Here is a 22,074-nt window from a genome sequence, read left to right on the forward strand (position 1 = left end):
GCCAGCAGCCTCCTTGCTCATTTCCCGTGGGAGGGCTGAGGTCAGAGGGTCTCCAGAAAGCCTTTTATCTCCTTTTGCCCCCTCTCTCCCCCCTCAACAGCACCTGGGTCTGTACATAAGACTTCCTTTGAGAAGAGGTCAAGACACTGTCCCCCACCAGACTGGGGGCCAATGCCCTTTTCCTTCCTTTTAAGGCGGCTTGCTTGTTGCCTCTCTCTAAACAGGCATCCAATTCAAACTTTATCATGCGTGGCTCAGACTTGATCACACTAGGGCTAAGCTGATCTGAATTAGTTTCAAGACTGCTACTGGGCTCTGGACAGGTAATAGGTGCTCAGGAAACAAAGATGTTCATTGGGACCAGCCCACCAATCCAGAGGAGACACAAGCCCGATCTTCCATCTGTTTCCTCATTCGAATGAGACAGCGAGCGACACTGAACATCTGAACAGGTCAGAGGACTCAGAATCATCTCAGCTTAGCTGTGAAAGGGGTGGTCCACCATTCCCCAAAGCACATCTTTTTTTCTACTTTTTTTTTTTTTTTTTTTTTTTTTTTTTTTTTTTTGCTGTTAGCAGTTAAAGTTGATCTGTTTTCTATGAGCATTTCAGCTAGGATAGGCCGTAAGACGTTGCTGTTTGACATGGGATAGAGTTTGTCTTCTTCCTTGGTACCCTTTCTCCTCATCCCCCAGCAACATTGTATTGTGCTTAAACACAGATCGTTATTGATGGTAATTGGATGAGTGCAGCTTGGGCGCTTTAATTAAAACAGTAGTGATTTTGTTTTGAACTCACTGAGGGTGGTACAGGTTTCAAATTCTACTTTCCCCCCGCTAAATCTACTAACATTTATGAGACCGAGCTGAGGCAGCATGAATATCCAGGCCTGTGGAAGCTTCAGTGTACTTGGAAAGACAGGCCACTGAATCTGCTGTGTAAATAAGTGAACCAGTGTGGCTGATAGGTGGATGGCCAAGTTAAATCTTGAAGGAAGAAGCAGAGACATGCGACACTGGTTGCCTTGGATATGGATCAGCTATGATGTCACAGGCTTTTGTGCAGTTGATTTTATTTCCCTAAACCGGTGTAAAACAGGAGGATTAGTTCATTTTCAAAGGTGAGGGACGGGGACTCGAAGGCATCCAGCGATCTGATGGATGGCTCCTATGCTCTAGATACAGAGCTTGCAAATCATAATACACTGAAAGCTGGGAGCAAAATCTAAACCAACCTTGACCTCCAACATACTCAGTCTATGTACAAGCAGACACTTCTGTAGGGGTTGTGGTTTTTAATGCTTCATACTACAAAGATACCGTTTGTGTGTGTGTGTGTGTGTGTGTGTCTTTGTATGTGTGTAATGTATATATGTGTGTATGTATATGTGAGTGTGTGAGTGTCTATGTGTGTCAGTGTGTATGTGTATATGTATATATACGTGTATGTATGTATATGTGTATATATATGTGTGTGTGTATGTGCATGTGCATATACATGTGTATTTGTGTGTGCATAGGTATATGTGTGTACATATGTGAGTGTTTATGTGTGTATGCGGGTTGCAGATGCAGATGCATACCCATATCAGATAACTTCTTTTATTGCTTCCCACCATATTCTGAAACATTTTCTCCACTAAACCCAGAGCTCACTAACATGGATAAACTAGATGGTTAGGGAGCCCTGAGTATTCTCCTGGTTTTCTTTCCTTGTCACTTGGGTTCCAGATATGTGCCACCATGTCTGTCTTATTTTGTTTTGCTCTCTCTCTCTCTCTCTCTCTCTCTCTCTCTCTCTCTCTCTCTCTCTCTCTCTCTCTGTGTGTGTGTGTGTGTGTATGTGTGTGTGTGTGTTGGTGCTAGAGATCAGAACTTGGGCCCTTGTACTTACAAAACAGGTAATTTACAGACCAAGCCACCTCCCCCAAAGTGAGGGGCTTTTCAATTAATATTTTTTAAAGGTGAAAGAACGTAGTATTAATATCTCTCTCTGCTCACTGCTGATTTCCCATCTCAGGCCCTAAGGAGACGGGAAAGGCTGGGTATTATCATTTTAGCAGAACTTTGCCTTCTTCTTTGCCTGCATCTCATGAGGAGGCTCTGCACTGTGTCTCCTCTGACACTATGTACACACAGACCTCCACACGCCCCCTTTCCCCAGTAAACTACACAAACAATGAGCAGACAGAAACCAAGGAAGAGATTGAGCTCTGGGCCCATAATATTGTGGCCTAAAGTAGAAAATATAAACACCAGTGCTCGGTACAAGATAATAGCATAATAGGATAGGCGAGAGAGGCGGAAGGCTGTAATGGCCCTGGAGATGCTGAAATTCTGGGAAAGTAGGGCAGTATGAAAGCAGAGAGCATCTGTGAGACCTGGGCAATTGTGAGAAGCTCTGCTGAATACAATATGGAGATCTTGTACACAATATAATACACAGTAATAAAGAAATCATAATCTGGTCTTACAGCTCTCAGGCACTCTTTGTTTGAAATGTCACCATCCCAGCCACGGATTCAAGACTATCCAAGGTTATAAACAGCCAAGCTATAAATTACCTCTTATTTCAGATAATTAAAGGTGCAGAAAATAAGAATTTAAAGGAGTGATGTTCCTTTCCTTCCTCGATAGACTCCCCCCTTGGCTACTCGTCACTGGGTTTATTCTTTCTTCATCCCATGCACGCTTGAATACAGCAGCTATAGAGCACCATCAGAGGGACTGGGGAAGGCAGTAAGTCCCAGTGAGAGTGTAGGTGTGCCAGGAGGGATGCTTTAGTATATTGAACGTCACCTCACATAGCCCTTATGACATTTTCAAGGTGGTATCATCATCATCTTTGTTTAAGCTACAAAAGGCTGGGGATACAGCTTAGTGGTAGAACACTTGTCTGGCATATGTGAGGCCTTCAGTTTGATACCTAGCATTACAAAAGGAGAAAGAGAGGCAGGATTTAGAGGGGGGTACGGAGGAAAGAGGGAAGGAAAGAAGAAAGGAAAGAGTGAATGAAGGAAGGAAGGAAGGGAGAGAGGGAAGAGAAAGGAAGAGAAAAGGAGGGAAGGGAAGGGAAGGGAAGGGAAGGGAAGGGAAGGGAAGGGAAGGGAAGGGAAGGGAAGGGAAGGGAAGAAGGGAATTGAAGGGAAGGGAAGGGAAGGGAAGGGAAGGGAAGGGAAGGGAAAGGAAGAAGGAGGGAAGGGAAGGGAAGGGAAGGGAAGGGAAGGGAAGGGAAGGGAAGGGAAGGGAAGGGAAGGGAAGGGAAGGGGAGAAGGGAATTGAAGGGAAGGGAAGGGAAGGGAAGGGAAGGGAAGGGAAGGGAAGGGAAGGGAAGAAGGTGTAGTAAAATGACATTTAAAAGTACATCCAAGATTCCATTTCTTCTTGGATGGCTTGTTGCTCTTCTCTGTCTTCTTTACCTGCTTTCCCTAAAGATGGAAAAATGCATAATGTCTCAGCTCAGACTCCTTCCTAATTATCCATTACTCTTTGCCATAAAATTCTTGCACTGATTCTGGAAACCCTCAAATCATATCTCCTTCTCTAGAAATCTGGAATTCACCAGCTCAAATTTCCTCGTAGTCAGAAAGGCATTTCTCTATTCTCACTTGCATTGAAAGACACAGAAGAGAGCCAAACCAACCAGCTTAAGAGAGTGGGCAAAATGCTAACTCCTAGAATATACTTTTATTTTAGCACTGTCTTCCAGTTAATGCTTGAGACCTTATACTGTATTAAATAATGTCTGCTGTAGTTTACAATGTCAACCCAGAGGTGCTGTTAGGGCATGAGTCATGGAAGATGATCAAAGCAGAGTACAGACGACAGTAAGGCCTGAAAGTCCCATGAATCCTTGCATAACCAGATTGGAGTTTTTGCAAAGCTGATCATGTTAACTCTAGCTCTGCCAGCTAAAGGAAGTCAAGCAGCAACTCAGTTGGGTGCTTGCTCCGTACACCTTGGCTTCTTTCATAAGGTACATGATTAACGTTCATGCACGAGAAAAACAAGATTGGCCATTTAGAATGTTTTCCTGTTGTTACCACTGGGGAAACATTTGTGAAATGGATCAAGAGAATTGTACAGGCTCACGACACCATTTTACCTGTTTGAAAGGTGAAGGATCCCTGAAAGCAGGGTCTTCACATGGATTTATGCACTGACAAGCAACTCTATGCCTTTTATATTAATTGCATTTCTAGAGAGAGAGGGATAGGGGAACAGGAGGTGGAAAGGGAGGGTAAGCCAAGCAAGCTATCTCATATGACTAAGCTTAAATCTCTATTTGCATTTCTCTACCACCCGTTTTTAATGCCTCCACCCTATCTCTAGAATGCTCAACTGCCTTTGAAGACATCTGTCCTCATTCCCATGGATAGACAGGCCCATCAGTGATCTCCAGAGAGAGGATGGAGGACTGTAGAAAAGAACCTCGGAGGAGTAACGTTATCCAGCTTTGTAGTGGAGGCAGGTCTTCCATCTTGGACTTATCATTTATGATCTTATGATACTGGGGAAATGATAACTTTTCTAACCCCCAGTTTCTTTCTAAGTAAAGTACTTCTGGTTTATGTCATAAATATATAATAACTATGTCTTAAATTCAATTAGCTTTCTGTTTCTCCTAGTGTTAATTTCACTTGGCTACTTTTAGAAATCTCCCTTGAGGCTAAGGTATAGTTTATTTCCAGTGATTTTGAAGCCCTACGGTGTTCTATTTCTCCTTCTCCTCTTCCTTATATTCTTTTCTCCCTTCTTTTTATTCCCATACCCCATCTGTGTGTGTGTGTGTGAGAGAAAGAGAGAGAGAGAGAGAGAGAGAGAGAGAGAGAGAGAGAGAGAGAGAGAGAGAGAGAGAGAGAGAGATCTGTGTTTATGTTAGTAGATGTGAATATGGGTATTTTCATGTCCTGGCTGGCATACATGCATACATGAGGAGGTCAGAGGGCAACCTCAAGTGGTATAGATTCTTGTCTCCTTCCTTGTCTGAGATAGGATCTCTTGTTGTTTCACCTTGTATATAGGATGCCTGTCCTGTGATCTGCAGACACACGCCACTGTGCCCATCTTTACAGGGTTGTGGGGTACTGAACTCAGGTCTTCAGGCTTGCATGGTAAAAGATTTATCCACTGAGCCATCTCCGGTGCCTGACAGCATTTTCTTCTTGACCTGATGGACACTGACCTGTTTGGGATTTCTCCTATATGACCATCCCTGGCATCTGTCAGTTCCATCCCCACCCCTTGTCCTCCTTTTTATCTCTCATGGATAGGCATCTCAGGGCTAACGTCAAGATGGCAGATGTTAGGGTTTCTGTCAGGAAGCCTGAGAGTGGAGCCATTTTCTCTGTTTGCTGTGACTGTTTCCTGCTTCAGACATTGCTCTTTAGCATTATTGATCTCCTCTGTCTACTGAGCCAGTCGGATGCCTTTGACCTGGTTTCACCGGAGCTGTCAAAGGGCCGCCTGAGACTGTCTGGCACTGTGACTGATTCAGTATCTCCTGATGCCTGCAGATGCCTCTTTGTTCTGCCTTGAAATGATTGAGACCATTGTAGGTGAGATCCCTGAGTCTCCACCCCAAGCAGATATTTCTCCGTATAGTAACGACATCACCCAGGACCATTCTTTTATGCCTCTCAAGGCTTCTACCATCTCAGCGATGAAAACACTCAGCTTCTTTTCCCGGAACGTTAATCAATAAGGTTTCTAAATGAAGCAAGGAGGAGCTAGAGAGGAAATTGTTTAATTTGCGTATAAAAACAGAAATGAGAGGAAGAAGTGAAGAAGAAAAGACACTAGGTTAAGAAGAGTGATGGGGAGATTTTCAAGATTTAGTTTTCATTTCTCTGTAGAATTGAAACTTTCTTAGAATTACCTTATAAGGTTTATGTAAGACAAGGAATCTGAAGACTCCTTCCTTCCTTCCTTCCTTCCTTCCTTCCTTCCTTCCTTCCTTCCTTCCCTCCTTCCCTCCTTCCCTCCTTCCCTCCTTCCCTCCTTCCCTCCTTCCCTCCTTCCCTCCTTCCCTCCTTCCCTCCTTCCCTCCTTCCCTCCTTCCCTCCTTCCCTCCTTCCCTCCTTCCCTCCTTCCTTCCTTCCTTCCTTCCTTCCTTCCTCCCTCCCTCCCTCCCTCCCTCCCTCCCTCCCTCCCTTCCTTCTTGGCTTTTTATGAAATGGGGTTCCTTTGTGTATCTGTGTCCCTGACTATCCTGGAACTTATTCTGTAGACCAGGCTGGCCTCAAACTCAGAGATCTGCCTGCCTCTGCCTCTTGAGTGCTGGGATTAAAGGAGTGCACCACCACTGCCTGTCTTAAAAGCTGTTTCTTTATCCTTTTATTTTACTAATCTGAAGAGCAGCTTTGAAAATCACTCATTTCAAAACACTCTTATGGCCAAATCCTTCTCCTCCAGATGGCTACATCTTTTCTTCTGGATACCACCAGATCATTCCAGCCACCTGCCTTTGTGGTGTCTCCAGACAAGGGCTGACAACCATCGAAGCATCGAAACCCTAAGGCTACTTGGAGAGAAGAAGACTGTCCCTGGAGAAGGTAGGAGAGTCCTGCTTAGAATGTCTACTGTTTCACAAAAGACCATGATGCTTGAATGAAGAGTAACTGTGCTGTACAGAAGTAGGCATCTGGCTTAGGGAAAGTGGCCCAGTAAAGCAGTCCATGTTGTACAACAGATGAGAGGTTGGGTAGGGTTGTGCTCTCAAATGTTTCAGACGTGATTTAAAATACATCATCTCTTATTCATCACTCCATCACACTTTATTCATTTTTTTGGAGTGTGTTCCTATGAGTGCACACACAGGGGCTGGATGTCATTGTCGGGGTCATTCTCTTTTGCTTTCCACCTTTTTTTTTTTTTTATAGGCAGGATCGCTCCCCTAGCCTGGTGCTCACTGATTGGCACACAGACCAACTGGCTACTGAGCACCAGGAAATCTTCCTGTCTCTGCCCCTCAAATGATGGAATTATAGGCATACACTACCATGCCAAGGTTTTTATATGTGTGCTAGGAATCTGAGCTCAGTTCTTCATGCTTGTACAGCAAGCACTTGATGTAAACAGAGCCATCTCTCCAGCTCCCAGTCCAATTCTATAGACCCAAGATGACTGTGTGTTTCTCTTCTGTGGAAGCAAGATTAGTATGGTTAGGGCAATGGCTTTCTACAAGAATCTCATCTAAACTCTGGAATTAATTTCTCTCTAATACCAGCAATATTAAAAAATTCTTAACTAATCAGTGTATTAAATTATGGTTCTTATGAGGGGAAAGACAAATGGTTGGCTCTCACATCATGATCCCAAGTAGTTTCCCCTGTGTAGTGTAATCATTTTGCTGTTCATGCTAAGTAGCCCAGCATATTCCTCGTACTGTGTCGCTTTAACTTGTTTCTATGACAACCTTAGCATTCTCTCACACTATCAAAATTCAAATGTATGTCCGTGAATTTTAAGGGAACAACTCTTTAAGATTCAAACACCATACCCACATCAGCCTGCTTCACAGAGCATTCTGGGAAGATGGCCATAATCAATTTTGCTGCATATAATTTCATGGACTGCCTTCCATATGTAATCCTTTCTGGGAAAGTATAAGATATCCAAACTCTTCTCTAGGCCAGTAAGGAAGCATCCTGCTTGTGGATTCATTATCCTTCAGAGGTCTATTTATGCCACTTGGTCAAGTTCGTCTTTTAGTTAGTATATACTCCAGTACCGAGACCCCAAGGTATCTAATGATTTTTAACATGGAAGTAATTATAATCTTTTGTAATATTCCCTTGGGTCCTTTGTGTTGCTCTGCTATAGAGTGACTTTTTTCAGTGTGCTGATTTGGGAGACCCTAGTTCCTTTCATCACTGCGATCAAACAAGTCTTTACCACCCGTGAGCCTAGATACCCACAAGACCGAGAATAGGCAAAGGAAGTGCTGTTAGAGTTCAACAAGCAATGGATAAAATGAAAAGCTTTAACTGGGTGACCACTATGCTCACTTTTAAATGGCCTCTGGTGGGGGCATGGGACAGAAACGATGAGGAGTGCACAGAGAAGGAAACCCGCTCTGCTCATGGCCAGGAGGAATAAAAAGAGCAAGGTCAAGAATTTGGGGTCCTGTTAGCCCTTTCAATGTCATGTTCCCTCATGACACCTAATAACACCCTACTTAGCTTCATCTCTGAAAGCTTCCACTACCTCCCAATATCCCCATTCTGAGGACCCAAACCTTAACAAATGGGTCTTCACAGGATGCTTAAGATCCAAACTGTATCAGACAGCGCAAAAGCACAGGCATACGACACACTGTAAACGTTTTAAAGTGAAAGGTCACCCCTACTCATTTTCTGTTGCTTAACATTGATGGACCTGCTAGATCTTTGAAAACCAAATTTCCTCTTTCTCAGTTGATTATCTCAGGAACTTGCTAGCCTGCCGACTGACACACCACTCTGCAGCCGTGTCAACAGTAACTGTAGTTGGAACTGTAGTCACTGGCTGGGTAATAGCTTCCCATTGACATCTCTGTGTTAGAAGAGGTGTTTTATGAGAGTGTTGTTATTTGTTGGCCAAAGACATAGAAACACAAATATGGCACATCATGTGAAGGATTCACCGTGGAAGAGAGTGTGCAAACCAGATGTGTGTGCACCGTAGGACATGGCTAAGCTGAGACTCACATGGGAGCAATGGTCTCTGTGCTTGGCTGGGTTGGGGATGCCTTAGACAGCACCTTTCGAGGCAGCTGTACTCTGGACTGACATGAATCACTGTTGCACAGTCATTTTAAAGCAACAGACTTGTTTACATATTCGTAAGGGTAGGCGTCTAGAAGAGACAGACCAGAGAGGGATAATCAGATGAACGTGGGTGTCCTTCCCGGTTCCTGAGCAATAAACCCCTATTTCCTCTCACTCTCCATCTGTCATGAGTAAGGGACCTTGGTGACTTTTTCTTCCAGCACTGCATTACCAGCTCCTTTTAATCTCCTGTCAGTTGCTATCACTGTCAATGTGACCCACCTCAGGTGAACAATTCACCTGCCAATTTAGCTTTACCTGGGATGCTAAAGTTGGAGGAAGTGTTAGGAAGAGAGGAATCCCTGACCACTGTGGAAGCATTACTCAGGGGGTCATGGAGTACCATTGAGATCATTTTCCTTACTGCAAGGGCTGGGAGGGTCGGTGTTTTGACCTTTTGGGTCTTTCTTTGGTCTGAATTGTTACAGCTTGAGCACTGCCCCTCTGACTCTGATGGATGCTGTATTTCTGTTAGAGTGTGTGGGGATCTCTATGCTTGCATTAGGAATGACTAATTGCCAGTTTACCAAAAGGCGCCAAGACCTATGATGTGGCTTTTATTAATGGACAGGGTGATGGAGAGATTTATAATAATTTAACAAGCTTATCCAATAAACAAATAAATTGAAATGATATCCATCGAAGCACTCTGCAAAGCTGTAAGAACTTCAGCATAAATCAGAAAGTACAGCTTTGCTCTCTACATTTATATCAATTACTAAGTTATTACTTAGTAATTGTTATTTGTGCTTAGGTGATCATCAGTATTTGTATTGATAACAATTTTAATAGTTATGTAGATAGCTTAGTGTGAACAAGTGAGGGCTTCTCTGAGAACACTGAAACAAAGCAGTTGATTGACTGCTATGAAGAGAAACAGAAGTTAGAGTGTAAGCATTCATTTATTTATTTATTTATCTATTTATCTATTTATTTATTTATTATCGTTTTCCAAGACAGGGTTTCTCTGTATAGCCTTGGCTGTCCTGGACCTCACTCTGTAGACCAGGCTGGCCTCGAACTCAGAAATCCGCCTGCCTCTGCCTCCCAAGTGCTGGGATTAAAGGTGTGCACCACCACTGACTGGCTGAGTGTAAGCATTTTTAACGGCCATGGCTGTTACTCAGCCATAGGAACAAGGAAGAGGTCACCCTCAGACACTTGGAGTTTAGTTTGTAAGGCGGATTCCATAAGAAGTTGGACTTGCAAACTTTGTATGCCCCAGTACAGGGGAACGCCAGGGCCAAAAAGGGGGAGTGGGTGGGTAGGGGAGTGGGGGGTGGGTATAGGGGACTTTTGGTATAGCATTGGAAATGTAAATGAGCTAAATACCTAATTAAAAATGGAAATAAAATAAAATAAAATGTAAAAAAAAAAAAGAAGTAGCTTACCAAAGTATTAACCGTAAGCAGAGTAAACAGGCAGAAAAACTGAGTGGTTACACAGATAATTGGGTCAAACCCCCTTATCTATGAATCATTGTATATATGTACACATTTTTTAAAATTTTTTTTAATTAGGTATTTTCCTCGTTTACATTTTCAATGCTATCCCAAAGGTCCCCCATACCCACCCACCCCAATCCCCTACCCACCCACTCCCCCTTTCTGGCCCTGGCGTTCCCCTGTACTGGGGCATATAAAGTTTGCAAGTCCAATGGGCCTCTCTTTGCAGTGATGGCCAGCTAGGCCATCTTTTGATACATATGCAGCTAAAGACAAGAGCTATGTACACATTTTTACAATAAAATTGGTAGATTTCCCAGTCAATGCCTTTTAAGAAAAAGCAATTCTAAAGTTTGAGATGGTTTCCAAATCTTTGTTTTTGGTTCTGGCTGTGGCTTTTCTTCCATAAAACTGTGGTAATTCTTTATTTGATGCCTAAACCCTTAGTTTCTATAGATTTATGTAACAATAGTTGAAATGATACCTTATATCCTGTAATTTTTTAAATAAGTCTTTTGAACTCTAAATGTATGGACTGGGGGCTCCTCATTTCTTTTTGTTATGATTTTCTCCCTCCCTCCCTCGCTCCCTCCCTCCCTCCCCCTTCCTTCCTTTTTCTCTTTCTTTTTTCTTTTGAATAGAACCTCTGTTTTCACAGTTAGGTTTGCTGGCCTTGAACTTTCAGCAATCCTCCTGCCTTACCTTCCCAAGAGCCAGGATGCAGGTCCTATAGTTACCTACTTTGATTTTTTTTTTTTTTGAAGAGGACACAAGAGAAGGCACTAGCAACAGGTGCCTGTGAAGGATGACCCAGGATGAGGTGTCTAACAGAATTGGGTCCTCAGGCCCAAACAGCATGGGACATGTCTGAACAATGAGAAGAACGTTGGCCATGGCTTTAGCAATTCCTTTCATGCCATGAACCTGTAGCTTCTCCACCAGGAACGGGACTTTCTAGTAAAATCCACATTATGGAATGATCTTTCCATTTCCCCAAAGAATCATGGAATCATAATTTACAGTTATGAGTAACCTTAGAAAGTCATCGAGCCCTACCTCCCAGCAGCCGAAGGACCTTTCTGTAGGATATTCAGGCTCCGTGGGGTCCCTTCAGTTATAGCAATAAGAAAATCTCGCCATTTTATCTCTGTCTCAAGTAATTATAAGTTTCAAAAGAGCTTTGAGTGGCTGATGTGAAGATCAACTAGCTAATGTGGATACTAACCAGAGTTTTAATTATAGCTGTAGCCAATTTTCCACATTTAACGGTGATGAGTAATGACAGGCTGTGAGCTGCTCTGGTGATAAGAAAGCAGCCTGCAGTTTCAGAGACTGTAAGCCTCTTTGATATTCTATAGGCAGGGAACCCCCCACCCTTGAGATGCCATGTTGGAATGAGTGCTGATAGCTGGCATGGGGATGATTGACACACTGGGTAAGGCACATGTGATTGACATGTTGGATCAAGCACATACCTAGTTTAAGATGGTTTTCTTTTAAAGTTTATGTCCTTTCTTTTATTTGTTTTAATTTTATTTCTTCCTCTTATGCTTTCCAGAGCATGCCTTTTGATTAACTTTGACAATTAAAAAAAAATCCAGGCAAGCTTTACTCATTATTAGTATAAATATTCTGAACTTGGAATATGCACACTGGGGAGCAGACTAATAATGAGTTTATTCTCACTAAATCCAGTTTGAGAGGCAAGTGTGTGTGTGTGTGTGTGTGTGTGTGTGAGAGAGAGAGAGAGAGAGAGAGAGAGAGAGAGAGAGAGAGAGAGAGAGAGAGAGAGAATATAGGAATTTAATACAAATTTGGCACACAAATATTCTAGAATTATCATGTCTCTTAATTTCTCTAAAACCAATATTCAACGTTAGTTGAACAACATAGAATAGACTGTGCCTTGCATTCCAAAGGCTGTGTAGGTAAATACGAAGCATGGCAGCTATGCATTTGTTGACTCCCAAGTATTCACTGTCTTATTGTTCTGTGTCTTACTGTCTTTGCGTCTCATCTGGACAGAACTGTATGCCTTCAAAGCAAATAAACTAGCAGCTGCTTTCCAGCTTACCCAGATATCTATTTATGTAGCTAACACTTGGTAAATGGCAGTGATAAATGATCATGTACTTCCTGGGAGCACAAGTGTCTTTCTAAAGGTCAAGTACATTTGAGTGCTCCGTTGATGATCTGGAAAGGTGGAAGCCAGTAGGCAAGACAAGTCAAACAATAGAAAAGCTTTAAGTTCAGAAAGGAGCACGGCGACCTTGAGCAGCGAGGTGCTGAATAGCAGCACTCTTCTGCCTTCGTTTGCTCTGTGACTATTAACTATTTCCCAAGGTTTTGTGAACTTGATGAACACACTCTCCTGGGATCTATTGAGGACACACTTTTTTTGAGAGGTCCCTGGGTCTTCTGTAGCAGCTTGTCTAAGGGTACAACATGTTTAACTTCTGCAAGGGAGGCTTTTCATTGTCCCGGAGACATGGCTTTGTCAGAGACATTTTCCATAATTATCTGCTTTGCCACTTAAAAGGCCCTTTACTGACATTCACTAATGAAGCTCATGGCTCTGTGAATCCTGGTCCCTGTTTTTTCAGAGCCTGGTTTATTAGCTGCAAAGAGGTCAAGGTAATTGCCCCCAGAGCAGACTCCTTTGATCTGAAATGGACCTAGAGATTTAGAATGTCAGTTCTAAATGTTTGCTCCCTCACTTTTCTGGATCTAAGTCGAAATTCCTTTAGGTATGGCTTATGGAAAATTGTTATTTATTGAATCAGCACGCACTTCCTGAACATGATTTTGTACCAGTTTAGAGATTTTAGAGAAATTAAGATGAAAAAACCCACCAAGAATCTGAGAGAGAGAGGGAGGGAGAGAGAGAGAGAGAGAGAGAGAGAGAGAGAGAGAGAGAGAGAGAGAGAGAGAGAGAGAGAGAGAGAGAGAGAGAGAGAGAGAGAGAAAGAGAGAAAGAGAGAAAGACAGAGAGAAACAGTAATTCCAATATGAGATGTTTAAAAGGTAGCAAAGACATATAAGCAAATGCAGGGGCCACGCTTCCAGTTCTGCCTAGGGTCTTAGAGAAATAGGAACAGAGTTTGATTTTAGGTTTTGAAGCTTAAGTTACAGGTTTCCAGACAGACATAAAAGGGAAATGACATTTTCTATGGTGGCAGCTCATAGTCTCTTGCAATATCTTCTCTCCTTTCTTAAAATGCTCTACAAATGGGGCCTCCTTGCTGAGAAGGTTGGGGTCATCACACTACTTCCACTTCCAGTGTAGCCACCTTTGTTTTCAGTGGTATCCCCTCCCCTCTTTAGTCAGAGAGACTCTACCCTCCACATAGCCAGTTTCTACCGCGGCAGCCACGGGCATGCTCTCCACCTCTCATTTACTCTCAGAGAATATCTTTCTCCTGGTTTGCTTTCTATTGATGTGATGAACATCACAACTAAAAGCAACTTGGGGAGGAAAGGGCTCTTCCAGCCTACAGGTTGCAGTTCATCACCTAGGGAAGCCATGGCTAGCTCTCTAACGGGAGCCCAGGGTCAGGAACTGAAGTGGAGACTATGAAGAAACACCACTTAGTGGCTTTCTGTCTGGTTCAGGGTCAGCTACCAATATGACACAACCTAGACTTACTTGTCTCCTAGTCTTAAATTATGATTTCTACATTATATAACAATCCAGCCACCGTTTCTGAGATCATGTCAAACATAATAAAACCTCAGAGGCTCTCCTATTGCTGAAGAGCCAATCAACCTAAACTAATACTTTAATGACCCAGGGTGTTTTATAAAATAAGAAAGGGAAGCCAGGGGTGTGTTTGGTAGAGGTGCAGTAGGGTGTGGGGGAAAGGGGTGCCTCTGCTGGCCCATGCTGAGGCATCCCTTCACTCTGAGGTACAAGCCACAGGACAGGTATAGTACGAAATAGAGTTTATTTAGAGCATGGGGGGGGGACCAGACAGACAGAGAGAGATAGAGAGAGACAGAGACAGACAGACAGACAGACAGACAGACAAAGAGAAGAGGCAGGCCATGAGCACATTGGGGGGGGGGTGAATGGGGAGAGGAGGGACAGAAAGGGAGATGGTAAGAGGGTAAGAGAACAAGAGAGTAAGAGAGTGAAGAGGGGGCAAACAGCCCCTTTTATACTGAGTCAGACGTACTGGCTGTTGCCAGGTAAATGTGGGGTGGAACCTAGAAGAAATGCTAACACTATCCACAGCGGGCTAGACCCTCTTTCATTCATTAGCAAACACAAGTATGCCCCACAGATATGTCCACAGGTCAGTTGGATGGAGATGATTCTGAGGTTTCTTCTTCCCAAGCATGTCTCACTGAAAACAAAATCGTTACAGTCTTCAACCTTCTCTGGCATCCTAACTATTTTCATCTACCAATGCCTTCCATTAAAAAAAAAATGAACATGGTTTCAAACAGGGAGAAACAAACACCTTTGAGTTAATCACCATCCTATTCTTATATGTTCATGTCAGAGCTGGTCCTCCTGGCCTGACCAGGAGTGCTCCTTCTAGAGCACTCGCTACAAAATTCCCCCAGATTAGGGCATGCAGCACACTTTAGGGCACAGTGCTCACTCCTTCTTCGGGGAGGGACCCTAGTCAACACTTCTTGTAGTTTTTGTCTCTCCAAGTACCAGACACATAGAACGTACTCAGTAAATATTCACCCAATGAGTGAGGCTTTAGAATGCTAAGGAGTGGGGCTCCTGAAAAATCTGCAGTTGGTGGTAGCTCTGTACAAGGAAATCTGGGTAACAAGAGATTTAGTGTCCGGTGTGTGCATCTTCTAGAATGAATAGATGCGACTATCTGGAAAGGTGCTTTTACCTCTCTTTTAAAAGTTTATTCTATTTTAATTAACATTATGTGTACGGGGCTGGAGAGAGAGCTTGTTCAGGAATGTTTACTGTTCTTTTGCAGAAGGCCTTGGTTCAGTTTCCCACAGCCACATGGTGGCTTAAAACCTTCTGTAACTCCAGTTACAGAGGATATAGATCTGCATGCATGAGGCTCCCCAAGACAAACAAACAAACAAAAACAAAAATAACAACAACAACAAAAAACCCGTGAGCACACCACACATACACAAGAAAATAAATACATTCAAACAATTCATTGGTATTTCTTTTAGTCACATATATGTGTTGTACATGTGTGTACATGTAAGTGCTGATACCTGAGGGTTTCAGGCCAGGATATCAGATGCCCTGAGATTTGAATTATAGGAGACTTTGGGCCACCTAATGTGGGTTCTAAGAACAAAATTCTAATCTTATGCAAGAACACCAAGCATGAGTAACCGCTATGCCATTTCCTGGCCCATGCAGTTTAGTTCCTAACTAGGCTGCCCTAGTCAGCTATCCCTTCCCCTCTCTTTGTACAACCCTAAAACATCCATCCATATCTCTACATCCACCCAGACCTTCCTCTTGCCTAGGCAAGGCTAGGCAACCTCTAGAAATGAGAAGCCAATTATGGGCCCGCGACTCTTCACTCTTTTTCCCTTCATGATATCCTCCAGCAAATCTTGTTCAGTGTACTTATGTTCATGGACCATGTAGATAAAAAACTATTAATATTTTTCTGTGTACGAGTTCTGGCCATTCTCTACATTTAATGTGTTGGCTTTTATGAAGTACTTTCCCTGTTGAGGTCACATGCTCTGATTCATTTGGTCAAAGCCATAGAAGGAGTGTCATAATAGTGTTAATGCTGCAAAATTAGTGACTGGCCAGGTCTGCTGCATGCCTGCTCCTAGAGTCAGTATATCCATATGTTATTTTATTGTGATTCCAAGTACTGGCTAACAGGTCAGGCACTATTAAGCTGACTGCACTTGAATCTTGAGTGGTCTCAGTTTGGATAAATCATTCCAAATCTTGACAAACTTTCCTTTTGTAGGAAAGAATGGCACGGCAGCAGCACCTGTTGCAAAGGGTGGTTGTAAGCCTGGAGTAAGATAATGTGTGCGAATAAACGCTAAGCATTTATTGTGTCGACACACAATGTATATGCAGCAAACATCCTCTCCATGGTATTAGGAACCCTTAAAGCAAGCCTGTTGCTTACTGTATTTTAACAGATGGGTAAAGAGAGATTACCTATGCATGCAATCTGCCACCTTTTGCAACATCTCCTGGGTACTGGGAGTCATACGCGCTTATTAGATTAGACATAAAGAGTCAATTGGACTTTAAAGATAATGAAATCTTGTGGTAAGGTGTTTGCTAAGTTTTGAGTTCTTTGCCCCAGATGCTATGTTACCCAGCCCTCTGATCTTTCTTCCTTATTCTTCTCCTCCCCACTGGACTATAGAAACAAACTTTTCAGTTCATAAGGGCAGAGCAGTTCCCAGCTATGGTTGAGCAGTCACATCCCAGTTGCCAACCTCCCTGCCAGCTGTCACGCCCTCTACCTGCTGCCCTGGAAGAACATCCAAGGGATTTCTTGCCCTCGGAAACATCAAAGCACCCCTCCACCCCGTTCCCTCCTCCCTCTTCCCACTGAATGCACCACTGGTTTGATATAAATGGAAGAGAATTCTGGGCAGCTTCAGCCCCTTGGGAGAAATGCAGATCTGTGGGAGGGGGCTGATTCCATGGTCAGGACTGGGAGATGACACCCGTGTGGTGTCCAAGGACAAAGCCAGGCCTCCAGACCCTGAAAGCACCCAGGAGAATCCTGATAGGCTAGGTGTCATGTCGTCTACCCCACAGGCTGAATAGGTATCCAGGAAGAGGCCCCTCTGTCTCCCATCCTTAAGGTATGATTTCTACATCATGTAACAATCCAGCCACTGTTTCTGAGACCATGTCAAACATAATAAAACCTCAGAGGCTTTCCTATTGCTGAAGAGCCAATCAACCTAAACTAATACTTTAATGACCACTTTTCCCAATGAGAAAACAAATTCGGGGAGAAAAAAAAAGGAAGCAGGGAGCTGAGAAACATCTTGTTTGGTCAATGAAAAGAACAACGGAAAAAGACATCTGGAGCCATGGCAATGGATGACGGATTCCTTTGATCTGGAAAATAGATTTCCTCTTCTCTCTCTCTCTCTCTCTCTCTCTCTCTCTCTCTCTCTCTCTCTCTCTCCCTCTCCCTCTCCCTCTCCCTCTCCCTCTCCCTCTCCCTCTCCCTCTCCCTCTCCCTCTCCCTCTCCCTCTCCCTCTCCCTCTCCCTCTCCCTCTCCCTCTCCCTCTCCCTCTCCCTCTCCCTCTCCCTCTCCCTCTCCTTTGTCCTCTAGTGCTTGTTCTCAGGCCAAGAGGCTTTATTGAGCTGGAGGAGGGAGATGGGTTTTGGGGGTGAAGGGGAATGCAGGTCAGAGCTCAGTGACTGCCTTCTCTGCCAGCTGCTCTAGTGGTCCTATGTTTGAAAAGTATTCAGGCAGAGGGAATACTATTACAAAATGGTCTCAATTTGTTGCTTTAAAGATACTGTCAATTAACAGGAAAATGAGAGGTATGTAAGATTATTATGAGAAGTATAATATATATATATATTGGAAGAGGGGCACCTCCCTCCAGTGCAACATCACCAGAGATGGAGCAAAGATGCATTTTCTGAATCCTAAGCTCTTAGGGACTTTAGTTGGGAAAAGTGACTTTGAGGGTCTGGCTTCCTGCTGCATCTTCAAATCAGGTGCTTGGTCTCATTACTGTTAATAAAAATGAGACATTGTTAGTTTAGGATTTGTTTCTTATAAGCTTAATCTGTGGCAGTTGGAGGTCTTCACACATGAGGGAGGAGGTTTTGGGGTCCTATAGATGCATCAATAAAGCTGCTGGGTGGAGAAACCGTATATTTTCCTCTGATGTTTGCCCCTTCCTCAAAGCTCTCTGTCAAGACCATTTGTACCCAGTAGGCCTTCTTGCTCCTCTCAAATATTGCCTATGTACACTGTGGGATTGTCTGCAGACAAGCATGTGTCTTTACTGGAGAAACAGATGAAAAGATCTCTGGCTATTCGTCTAAGAGATAGCCAAAATCTTTGTCTAGATAACATGCCTTGTTGTCATAGCAACAACGAAGATGGCTCATGCCTCTTTTCTTTGCTTGGCCTTCCCCAATTTATTTAACACTTTTCTAGCTGATATGTAATATTCCACTAAGAATGAATGGTCTGTTCTGTCCAGGATGGGGTGGGGGGAGAAAAGAGAAAGAAAAAAAATTAAGGTGTAATTGCTTAGTTTTAGGTATTTGGGTTTTTTTCCTCCCCCAGAAAAAAAGTTGAGTAGATTTATCCATTGGTTCCAAATCGTACAGATTATCCAAGATCCAGGCTAGATATTTTCTTTTCTTTCTTAAGTTAAAATTTAATAAGTACTCTATGAGCCAGCCTTTTGTTTATGTTTAAATACGGGGGGGGGGCTTTATGGATTAGCCCTGTTCAGCAGCTTTATACATGGGAACCACAATAGCTCAAGTGCTGAGTTCACAGGTGACAGGGCCAGGGCCTCCATTCTGATCCCAGGCTCAGGGTGTCTCAGATATTTAGGATCTAATCACAAAACACGATGGTCTCTTCTGCTATCTCCTTAAGATCATCTTAAGATTCTATTGGCCCTGAGATAAGAGGCTATGATAGGATCACTGTAGGAATCCAACAGTAAAGAGAAGCACTTTTGAAAGCAAAGGATGTCCTGCTCTCTTCTCGAAAGAGAAAGTCTCCCAAGACCCAGATCCAACTGGGAAGGTACATGGACCAAACTCTATTGATCTCTAGGGTCAGTGATTCATAGTCTCTGGAAGCCTCAAATAGCAAAAGCCTCTGCAGTAGCACCCCAGCACCCCTGCAGGGCAGTACTTAATTTCCATCCTGCTGCCTAATAGGGAAATAGCCAAATATTCACATGGGGCAGCTAGACTTGGGCTGCCTTCCTGTCTTCTTGTGACCTTCCTGCAAACCAGGTCTTCTCCCTGAACTAATGTTCTCCCTGGCCCCAACTCCCTCCAGTGACCAACATGACCCAGAGGAAAGATGGTATTCTAGTTAAAAGTCTGGTCTCTCGAAACTCATCCTCGTGGGCTTGAACCTGATTTCTCTTACTTTCTTAGTCACTTCGAGCAAGTATTATTTGCTACTCTGGCTACAGTGTTTCTATCACTAGACTGGAAGAATGGTAGCATCTGCTCTGAGTGGAGAGGGCTACCAGTGGTGATACACCTCAAGTGCCTAAGAACTGACACACTTGGTGATTTCATCAATTCAGTTTTATAGTTAGACAATACTGACAAACCTATAGAGAAAGTTGTCAAGCCATCTTCCTGAGGTACTACAGAGTCCAAGGGCTTCCACTGCACTGTGCCTCTGAGGTCCTGTGCTTCCTTTAGCTCAACACAATGGCTTTGTTTGTCTGTCTGTCCTAAGAATTAGAGCAGGTTCCTGGAGGAAGTGCCTCTGATTGCTAATTAACAGAAACTACGTGGTTTGTATGGGACATTTACATTGAGACAACATCAGAGGTAGGAAAGGCAGCTTGCACTGGTGTAGGGCAAGTTAACAAAAGTAAGGTTGTCTTAGACAGACAGACAGACACACACACAGAATGGCAGAGAGGTAGAGACATAGAGAGAGACACAGAGACAGACACATACATACATACACACAGATACAGAGAGAGAGGAAGAGAGGGAGAGGGAGAGGGAGAGGGAGAGAGAGAGAGAGAGAGAGAGAGAGAGAGAGAGAGAGAGAGAGAGAGAGAGAGAGAGAGAGAGAGAGAGTTACATGATCTATACCCTCATAGGAGACAGAAGCAAGAGTACACATACACACATGTAAGACATAGCTACCAAGTCAGGTGACAATGGCAAGTGACTGTTATTTAGTGGGATGTTTTTAGAAGGACATGTGACAAAGGCAAGACTTCTGGTGGGCCATGCAGGGTTCAGAAATGCAGTGATGTCATGGGAATTGTTGGAGAGCAAATATTAAGTCCCAGCCTGGAAGTGGGCATTGAATTGAGGCCAGATGGCGAGGGCAGAGGTGCTAGTTGAAGAACTAGCTGCTCTGGAGGAGGAAGGATGCCGGGTCATGGCTTTTATAATCAGAAGAGTTGAGATTTGAGGTTGCTGACTCAGCTATGTAGTGGGCCAGTGATGCTGCCTGAGTTAAGTCAAAGCTGATAGCCAGCAAGCACAGCTAGTGTTTGCTCTGTTACCAAACACACCTCTTTGGAAATGTATTTTTGTTTTACTTTTAACTTTATATTCCTGACTATGAAAGATAATAAATGCATTTTATTTTCAGAATCTTGCAAGAGAGTTTCATATATTCCTTTCCCTTATGATACTCAAGTCTTAAAGTGTGTGCATGTGCATGTGTGTGCGCGTGCATATGTGTGTGTGTGTGTGTGTGTATGCTCATGCTCAGTGGTCACAGAGAGGCACAGTACTCTATTCCTCTCCACTTTACTCCTTCCAGACAGAGCTATCACTGAACCCAGAGCTAAGCTAGCAGCCGGCAAGCTCCAGCGATCTGTTTCTCTTCCTCCTCACAGCACTGGGGTTACAAGGACATGCTTGGCTTTTAATGTGGGTGCTGGACATTCAAAGTCAGGTATTCCTTCTTTCACAGAAAGCATTCTTACCCATGGAGACTCCCCGGACCTCTATGATATTTAAATTTGTAACTGATCAGTCATGTATTTACATAAATTGCAGCTTAGATCTGCAAGGAAGGGTTTTGTACTTCATTGTTGCCTGGATGTAGTGAGGTGGGTTGTGGAGGCCTAGTTACACCCATTTTGCAGAGGAGTCAACTGAGCCATGGAGAAAAAAAAATTGGTGTTATGCAGTTAATGGATGGAGGTACCAAATGTGCTCAGTAGTTCATCTTCTTCAGTCTCCAGGAACCCAAAGTCCTCTACCCCATCCATGCCCGGTCTGTTTTGAACGTGTTTCAAGTCACTGTCATGTGAAAACTCAGTAAATAAAGAATGCAAAAAAGGCCCCAAAGGCCATCACTGTCTCTGAAGGACAATTGCAAGAGGAATGTGAAAAAGAAATCGACGTACTCGATACATGTTTCAAAACTCTGTTGTATCAATTTAGCCTTTGGGCTAAAAGGACTTTGTATTCTAGGCCCTTTGGTAGACCATGGACGTGATGCAGACCAGATATATTACAGCTTATTGTAGAGCCTTTGGTTACTTTGGGCAATGAGGTCGCTATGTGGGAGCTTCTAGTGCAGATTGTCCTGTTCCACTGAGCGATTCTGGCAAAAGCCTTGTCTGCCCACCCATTTGAGGGTCCCTTTGAAGGAGCAAACCTCGTCCCGATAGTCCTTTGCCCTGAGAGAGCACTGCTCTCAGCCCACATTTGGGATTACTTTGGAAACTTTCCAGTCTCACTTTTGGAACCCAGGTGAAGATACATTTTTTTACTTTGTCTTGAAGCAAATACAGTAAAAGATCAAAAGCTCAAGTGTGCTTAGCGCCCGACGATCTCCAAGGTATGGAAACGCGAGAAGCACACCTGCCTGTTCACGTTTGCTTTATCTGGGCCCAAGATACCCGATAATCCTTGACACCAAAAGGATTATCGAAGTCACTTTAGTAAAACTGCAGAAACCATCAACTATTGTTCGGAGAAAACTCTCATAATGAAATCTCTAGTCTAGTGAGAACGCTTCTGCTTAGGTTGCCTATGCTCCATCTGCCTCAAACTAGAAATCTGAGAATCACTGTTCCATTTTGTTGTGAGGATAATGTTGGCTTTCTTGGATTTCGTGTATATCTCTGCAAAACATGTGGTCCAAGGTGACAGAGCTACAGAATGTTAGAATTGGA

General features: G+C 43.5%; 1 long non-coding RNA gene across 3 annotated transcripts in view; it reads left to right on the forward strand.

Moving 5' to 3' along the window:
• The window catches only part of Mir100hg (Mir100 Mirlet7a-2 Mir125b-1 cluster host gene), a 238,660-nt gene that overhangs the window by 19,186 nt on the left and 197,400 nt on the right, over positions 1 to 22,074 (forward strand). For all 3 annotated transcript variants that reach the window (NR_131928.1, NR_131929.1, NR_040725.2), the window contains one exon: positions 6,413 to 6,552. This is a non-coding gene — a long non-coding RNA (Mir100 Mirlet7a-2 Mir125b-1 cluster host gene). The remainder of the gene's footprint in view (positions 1 to 6,412; positions 6,553 to 22,074) is intronic.

Source organism: Mus musculus, chromosome 9 (assembly GCF_000001635.26).
Source record: "Mus musculus strain C57BL/6J chromosome 9, GRCm38.p6 C57BL/6J".
Classification (NCBI taxonomy): domain Eukaryota; kingdom Metazoa; phylum Chordata; class Mammalia; order Rodentia; family Muridae; genus Mus; species Mus musculus.